This window comes from Penaeus monodon, chromosome 6 (assembly GCF_015228065.2).
Source record: "Penaeus monodon isolate SGIC_2016 chromosome 6, NSTDA_Pmon_1, whole genome shotgun sequence".
Taxonomy (NCBI): Eukaryota; Metazoa; Arthropoda; class Malacostraca; order Decapoda; family Penaeidae; genus Penaeus; species Penaeus monodon.
In genome coordinates, this window is record NC_051391.1 from 17648125 (window position 1) to 17655624 (window position 7500).

Genomic DNA, 7500 nt, shown 5'->3' on the forward strand with positions numbered 1-7500 from the left:
TAGTAGGTGCATGTTTTAGAAACTCTCTCTCTCTATCTATCTCTATCTCTCTCTCTCTCTCTCTTTCTCTCTTCTCTCTCTCTCTCTCTCTCTCTCTCTCTCTCTCTCTCTCTCTCTCTCCTCTCTCTCTCTCTCCTCTCTCTCTCCCCTCTCCCTCTTTTCTCTCTCTCTCTCTCTCTCTCCTCCCCCTCTCCTCTCTCTCTCTTCTCTCTTCTCTCTCTCTCTCTCTCTCTCTCTCTCTCTATCCCTCTATAATCTCTCTCTCTCTCTCTCTCTCTCTCTCTCTCTCTCTCTCTCTCTCTCTCTCTCTCTCTCTCTCTCTCTCTCTCTCTCTCTCTCTCTCTCTCTCTCTCTCTTTATCCCTCTATCCATCTCTCTTTATCTATCTATCTATCTATATCTATATCTATATCTATATCTATCTATCTATCTATCTATCTATCTATATATATATATAATATATATATATATATATATATATTATATATATATATATATATATATTCATCTCTCTTTTTTTTACCCATCTCTTTATGCATCTATTCTTTCTCTGTATACCCTTATATAATCTTTAAGTAGCATAATTTTTCTGTGTATAATTTCTATAGAAATAGATAGAAATTCTATTGTATAAGTGGTGATAAATATAAGTGACATGGAAATAATGTTAGAGTGGGGCAAGATGACGTTTAGGGAGGATTTATTTTAGTATAAAGAGAAATCAGAAACTTTCCAAAGCAAGACGTTCAGGCCTCTGTATTTTTATTGTGCTTGTACTACGATAATGCATTTTTGTATCATTAATACAAGTTTGTAGATTTAATTATATTCTCTCTCTCTCTCTCTCTCTCTCTCTCTATATATATATATATATATATATATATATATATATATATATATATACATATATATATTTGTCTGTCTATCTGTCTATACATCTACCTATTTTTCGCTCTCGCTCTCTCTCGCTCTCCTCTCTTCATCAGTCTATCTGTTTATGTGTCTGTCTATGTATCTATACCCTTCCTTTCGTCCCCCTTCTCTTTCGCTCTTTATAATCTGCTTGTTTAGATACATTCACATATGCAATATTGTAACTAGATACTGTGTGTCGGTGTCCAGACGGCTTAGTCCATAGAAGTTTCATGAAATATTTATATGACAAAATAAAAACATTTACTTACTTAAACCTAAACAAATATCTGTTTTTGCCTATTCAGGAGTCCAGTGGAGTTAGGGGATGGTTGCATATATAACACTAAAAGATGCCATTGATAGTATTTTCTTTAAAAGGTAGTAAATTCCAACAACCGATATCTCGATTGCAAACTGAAGAAGGAAATGCCAAACATCTATACATTCCTTTATACTTAAGTAACTGTCCATTCTGACACGACGACTGAGATTGCGCTTTGTTTTAAAAATATACACCGAGAGAAGCACAGCCTTAGTAAACGGGAAATATATGCAACCGAGATGCAAAACAGAAAATTCGACATCAAAGAGAAGACGAACAATACAGCCGTGGCTTTCCCTCGCCACTTTGGTTTCAGCAGGAAACGCTGATAATTCCAAAATATCGCATGTATAGATATGTGTTGCTGTTAATCTTACTTTTGAATTAGTAAATGCTAGGAGATTATTTTTTTTTCTTCTTGCTTGCGCATCGCAGAGATGGCACATGTCTGCATCTACTATTTAGTAGGCAGAAATAATACTAAAGATAATATGGCTAAATCAGATCAAGCACCGGTATAAATTGTGGGGAAAAAAACATTGGTTTGTGGAATCCTGTCAGTGACGGCTGAGGTTCTGTGTACCCCCGATATTATGCCGAAGAGTGGTTTCGTTAGGAAAGTCTAGACGGTTTAATGCAGTACCTCCTAAAATGATCCGAGTAAAAAAAAAATATGATACCACAACTATAAACCCTGAGTACATTTTACACAGCTTCATATCTCTCCGATATTCATTTCCGGCCTCGAGTAGAAGAGCTGATGATGCTCTGCTGAAGACTGTGAAAGGAACGCTTGTTTGTGGGAATCTCGCCTTGTGAGTCTTCGATTTCAGTTGGGCGAATTCTCTTTTACAAGCATATGTTTTTTACAAATCGTTTCTTTTAACTATTTTTTCTACTTGCTTTGATAAAGGAAATTCGAAACTCAAACGTTATCAGTAATAAAAATGGTTATTGATAAAGATAAGTTAGACGAGATTTAACAGTGGTCAGATTATCTTTAAACAATAATACGGAAATGATACATGAAGTCATTGTTCTTTTAAAGTAAAATAATACATTAGGTTATCAATCAAAAGGTTGGCTATGTGCTACAAGGTCTCTTGAGGAAATTGGCGTGCACACGTATCCATTCATTGGCCACTGGAAGGTACAATAACACCGCAATAAGTAAGGTCGAAAACTGATAAGATCCAAAATTCCTCGTGTATAATTGTAGTTTCAGTTGTTACTCACTTTTCATACACTCCGTTTCGTTCAAAATTTCTCTTTTGCGATTTATCTGGATAATGATTATGCTCAATACCGCCTAGACGACTAGACGTTACACTAAAAAATTAATATCGTTTTCATGGCGTTACTAGCTATATTAGGAATATTTCGATTTTTTTTAACAAGCAAGTACAATATAAGTTGTTTAGAAGCACATACTGAAACGTTTTCCGTAAAATAAACATCTACATATGGTAATCATGAATGGGAATCAAGTCTTGCGTCGTTCCATGGTGCGTAGGGCTCGGACACTGCTGAGAGGGGACAAGGAACAGTTCATCAGGAATCTTGCTGAGGAGGTCGAAGGCCATTTCTTGGTAAATGACCTTCGCCCTGCCTACCAAGCCCTGAGAAAACTGAACCCTAAGCCCTCCTCACAGATGACTGCAGTCCGATCAGCGGATGGACGGATCATCTCGGATCATGTTGGGTTCGTGAACGTTGGGCTGAGTATTTTGAACAGTTGTACCAGGTGGATCCTCCAACAGTTAGCTTGGATGCAAGCGATGTCTCAGTGCCTGTGCCGGACCCACCCATCAGCGAGGATCCTCCTACCCTAACAGAGGTTAGGCTGGCGATTTCCAAGCTGAAGAGTGGGAAAGCAGCAGGCATATGTGATATCCCTGCTGAACTGCTAAAGGCTGGGGGTGAACCTATGGCTCGGGGCCTGCATACAGTCCTGACTGCCATTTGGCAGTCTGGTACCATTCCCCCTGACCTGCTGAGGGGCGTGGTCATCCCTCTCTGGAAGGGGAAAGGGGATCGATGGGACTGTAGCAACTACCGTGGCATTACACTGCTCAGCATACCAGGCAAGGTTCTCGCTCACATTCTTCTGAAACGGATCCGCAACCACCTACTGAGGCACCAGAGACCGGAGCAGTCTGGATTTACTCCTGGCAAGTCCACAATAGACCGTATACTAGCGCTTCGAGTAATTGTGGAACGCCGTCGTGAGTTTGGTCGTGGGTTGCTTGCAGCCTACATCGACCTCAAGAAGGCGTTTGACTCGGTGCATCGGGAATCGCTATGGGAGATCCTGAGGCTCAGGGGAATTCCGACACAGATTATTGGCCTGATAGCAAGCCTCTATACTGGTACTGAAAGTGCTGTAAAGTGTGGTGGGGGTATGTCGAACTTCTTCCCTGTTAATTCATGGGTGAGGCAAGGCTGTGTCCTTGCACCCACACTTTTCAACACTTGTATGGACTGGATAATGGGCAGAGCTACTAGCCAAAGTCAGTGCGGAGCAACACTAGGCAATATTAAGGTCTCGGACCTTGACTTTGCCGACGATGTTGCCATCCTATCTGAGTCCTTGGAGTCACTTGTGGCGGCTCTTGATGCATTTAGCAATGAGGCGAAGCCCCTAGGCCTAGAGGTCTCCTGGACCAAGACCAAGATTCAGGACTTTGGGGGCCTGTTAGGGGAACCCGTTCAGTCGATCCATGCTGGGCGAGGACGTTGAAGTCACAGAAAGTTTACATACCTTGGTAGCGTAGTCCATATCTCTGGGTTGTCAGACAGGAGTCAGTAGACGGATGGTCTGCAACAGGAGCCATGAACTCGATCAACAAGACGTTTGGAGATGTCGGTACCTATGCAGAGGACTAAGCTGCGTGTCTTCAAGGCCTTGATACTTCCAGTTTTGCTCTATGGAAGCGAACCTGGACGCTATCCAGTGCCTTGGAGTCTCGCCTGATGCTTTTGTAACAAGTCCCTTCGCTGGATCATGGGCTACAGTTGCAGGACCACGTGTCCAACCGGCGGTTACACCGTGAGACTGGCATGGGACCTGTTACTTGCATAATCCGGGATCGCCAACTCAGGCTATATGGCCACCTAGCTCGCCTCCCTATGGAAGACCCTTCCCACCAGGTTGTCTCTCTGCGAGACAACCCTGGGTGGAGGAGACCTGTGGGACGTCCTAGGAGATCATGGCTTGGGCAGCTCGACGAGACCTGTCGTGAGGAACTTGAGATGGGCCGTGTGCCTGCCTGGAGACTCGCCTCGAGGGATCCTCGTGGCTGGAAGCGAAGGGTGGATGCGGCCATGCGCCCCCGTCGGCGTTAGCCCCTTGATGATGATGATGATATGGTAATCAAACAACTGTCTCGCTGATCATCGGAGTTATCATCAGTGAATTGCGATTTTCCCCCTGACTCCCTGACTATATAACAATAACAAATATCGTCGAAATAGTGGTGTTTAACTTAGCTGAAAGCTGAGAGAAGACTAAGTATCTCTATCCCCCCTTTTAGCCACCTTTTTACATCGGTATAGTATGAGCGGAATCACATCCTGTAACAGCTAAAAGTGTTATCACATCCAACGAAACCACTAGTGTGATATCAGCAATAAGTGATTGTTGGATGTGGACTTGCTGGACCAACCTGAACATGCACAATGGAGTGGGGTCCCGGTGTTGCCAAGCAATACGGGAAGCCTCCTTGTTCGGCCCTTACGTTGAATTGGCCGTTCTTATTGAGGTTAAACCACATAACAGCTAATCCCTTAACAAGAACGGAGATGCCGGTTCTTGGGAAGACCATTCTGCTGACTCTATCTACATCCGACAGCTGTAGGCCTACATATCGCTAAGAAATTAAGAGAGAGTGTATTATACTGGAAATATAGATGGTCACTTGTATATTATTTCCAAATCATAAGGTGATGCAATTATTAACAGCTAACCGCAAGCAGGCAAAGCAGAAAATATATACCATTTCTAGTCGCCAATAATAGTTACATAAACATCCAAGTTGCCAATCGGTCGCCATCTTGGATCACATGAGCTCCAGCAGCGGGAATATTGAAATAAAAGATTAAAACTGGGTCACTTTAATGATTATTACATGAATAGTTATCAAAAGCGCATCATGCGTTAATGAGGCTTTAATTGTAATTAAACTAATGTAACGACTGATGTTTCATGAATAGAAATTTAATAGAAATAGAAATTTAATATCGACTCTTATTGCATATATAAAACGGATATCGACAGTTCGTATTATTCATTTATACTTATGTATATACTATGTTACTTTATATACCTGCAGTATATAAAACAAATTAATAATAAAAAGGTACATTATGGATTTTTTCAACCAACTTTCAGTCCTTCCAGCATCCATATAATCGTCTATGAATGAAGGGAATGTGTACTAACCTGATCTTCAGGTAAGTTCTTGAACAGGACGACCAAATGGTAAATGTAGTGACCGCCCATGTAGTAGCTCAGCACCTTCGATACAATGTTCTCCGCATTAGTATTCCAACACTCTGAAATCAATGTATTTCTAAAATTTTAAAGAAAATGAACAAAATCAACCAAAACGAAGGCAGCAGTAGCAACTTTAAGGAAATTGAGCTTATCGACCACATAAACAAGGTGATCGGACAGCCTGCAGGTCTTCTCCCGCCCTGCTTCCATCAGGCCCTTTGAATACGTCGAGGCCGGTAATCGTCGATATCCTTCTGCAGATGCCGGCAGGAGAGGATTAGGGAGTGGTAAAAATCAGACGGTCTGGGATACTCTGATGTCTGAATAAAACTCGGGAGCCAGAGGGCTCCAACGAAAGAGCTGCAATAAGACCATAATTTCGTTTTTTTTTCTCTCTCGCTCTCTTCTGTATCGTGTTTGTATGTGTGTGTGTTGTGTGGTGTGGTGTGGGATGGTATGGTATGTGTGTGTAATAGAAATTTACATTATGAAGTTATTCATAACACTATTAAATAATTTCATTGAACAAATTACCTCAACAAATGAAGTCCCATTGCATCTGACAAAGCAGAGTTCTTGATGGCCTGCATCTTGGAGTCGGAGAGGACATCGTAGAACAGGTACATCTCCGGGTCGAAGTTGAAGTTGCTCGTTCTTGACGGGTTGGAGGACGAGGTACGGCTGTCCCTTCGCCGACACGTGGCACCGGATGCCTAAGCGCTCTTCATCGGACTGGAATGCGACTAAAAGCGCCTAGGATATGCGTTTACGAAGATTTAAATTCTAATTTTAATGTTTTTGCCACAGAAATGTATTGTAGAGATCAAGACCAAGGCGAAATGTAACAAACTTACTTGTGAATGTGTGTAAATTCGCTCTTCGATACAGAAAAAACAGCATGTTGTATATATGCCTGGAAACGTAAATAGATTATATAACATCAGAAAAAATATCTATTGATCAACTCTTTCTTAACATTAAATGTTCCCCTCGACATAGCTAAGCGTACGTGATACCGTGCGGCACCTGGCTATGATTTTCAGCAAGATTTTCAGAAAGTCCTTTCTTTGTGATTAATTATAACTGGCATCTTCATTACCAACTACACGTTTGCTATATATTCAACATCTGGTAAAAGCCAAGTGTGCAGCAGCGAGATAAGTATGAGATATCAATCTTGACTTATTATGATACATTTTATCCACTGGGAGATGTAGGCCTTCATGTCCGTGTTAAGCATGTTTATTCACTTTATCCTAATGGTACTTTATCTTCAGGTCTATTGCTAGCGACGGAAAAAAATGTATTTGAATTTCCTGAATATTTTCGTTATGGAAATATATCTAATGTTTGTTCATTGGCCGTGTTCTGCACACTTATTATTCCATTGACGACATTTTCTGTTAAACAGTTTGTCCTGACAAATCTAAGTTTACAAGAATCACATCCCCGATTTATACGGTATTACCATGATATGTGTGAAAGCCACCGATGCATTAGAAAACACATCCTCCATCAGTGCCAATATAAAGAATCTTCTCCTTCTGTCTGTCTGCCAAGTAAACGAAGGGAAAGGAACATTCGCCTTATTGGCACAAGGTGACGGCGTCGATGAGACATCCATCCGCCAAATTGCGCGTGCAAGTGCAAGTGTGTGTGTGTGTGTGTGAGTGAGTGAGTGAGTGAGTGTGTGTGTGTGTGTGTGTGTGTGTGTGTGTGTGTGTGTGTGTGCCATTGATAATTATGTTACCAAGTATCACCCCATCTT

The 7500-nt window shown here is 41.5% G+C and overlaps 1 pseudogene; it reads right to left on the reverse strand.

Annotated features, from left to right (window-relative positions):
• Nucleotides 1–2305: 2305 nt before the first annotated feature.
• LOC119573896 lies at nt 2306–7248 on the reverse strand (annotated as a pseudogene).
• Between the last annotated feature and the right edge of the window lie 252 nt (nt 7249–7500).